This window comes from Callorhinus ursinus, unplaced genomic scaffold (assembly GCF_003265705.2).
Source record: "Callorhinus ursinus isolate GAN/ISIS: 27379988/994484 unplaced genomic scaffold, GSC_fseal_2.0 scaffold25, whole genome shotgun sequence".
Lineage (NCBI taxonomy): Eukaryota > Metazoa > Chordata > Mammalia > Carnivora > Otariidae > Callorhinus > Callorhinus ursinus.
Genome location: NW_027397087.1, coordinates 18,226,454 through 18,227,747, shown reverse-complemented (window position 1 = coordinate 18,227,747; position 1,294 = coordinate 18,226,454).

Below are 1,294 nucleotides of genomic sequence, written 5' to 3'. Positions count from 1 at the left end.
TTTCTCTCTCTCTCTCCCCCTCCCTCCCTCCCTCTCTTTCTTTCTTCCTTTCTTTTTCTTTCTTTCTTTCTTTTTGTAGGCTCCACACCCAGCATGTGGTCCAAACTCACAACCCTGAGATCAAGACCTGAGCTGAGATCAAGGGTTGAACATTTAAGTGACTGAGCCACCCAGGCACCCCGGGTCAGGTTCTTTTAATTGCTAGGAGACTACATTTTTCTTAAGTGCACAAGGTTTATGCCTTTCTTTAAGGATTGTCTACTTAAAGATGCTGGAATCCTTATAGATCCATAATATCTCTTAAAATATATATAAACATTTTTAGAGGGGAAGTGAATATGCCTTAAGTCCTGGCTCAGGCTGTGTCTCCATGGGCTCCTAGATGGTGAGAGAATGAGGGGCCACTGACAGAGACTTGGCTGGGTTTCCGATCGGCATCCGTGGCCTTCTCTGTGCCCTTTCTTTGTTTCCCATCACCCTTCCTTTCCGGGTCCCATATGTCAGGGTTCATGCCTGTTTCACACCACTCACCCCGGGCTATCAGCTAGTGACATCACCCACCTCCTTTGCCACCCTGTGAACTCTTGGAGAGCAGGTCCTCATTCATCCCCGTGCTCATCTTGATGTTGGCGAGATTGGACAGAGCTGCAGGAGCAAGGTCCTATTAGAGGCAGCAGGATTGGGGGTGTGGGGGTTGGTCAGCCTTGGGAAGGAGCACATCTTGTCTGGGAACAAGACAAGGGGGCCTGCAGAGGCTGAGAAATGTATACATGGAGAAGGGGGAGGAGCATGCCTCCCACATCTCGATCCACCCCACAGAGCTGAAGGTGAGGGGCGCCGGGGTGGCTCAGTCGTTAAGCGTCTGCCTTCGGCTCAGGTCATGATCCCGGGGTCCTGGGATCGAGCCCCACATCAGGCTCCTTGCTCAGCCGGGAGGCCTGCTTCTCCCTCTCCCACTCCCCCTGCTTGTGTTCCCTCTCTCGCTGTGTCTCTCTCTGTCCAATAAATAAATAAAATCTCAAAAAAAAAAAAATCACAAAGCTGAAGGTGAGAAGAATGGCCAAAATGAAGAGGTGCTGGTGGGACGAGGACTGAGCAGGCTGAAGTTGCTGATAACAGGGGTGAACGTCAGGTTTGCTCAGTGGAGCAGAGCATGGATTCATGAGGGTTCAGCCTGCCAAGGCTGCCTCCTGCAGAGAACAGAGAAATGAGCTCAAGAAACAGGTCAACAGAAGTTCCGAGGGCATCTGCTGTGGATGGGCAAAAGGCCACTGTCAGCAGTGAGTGCCCGTGG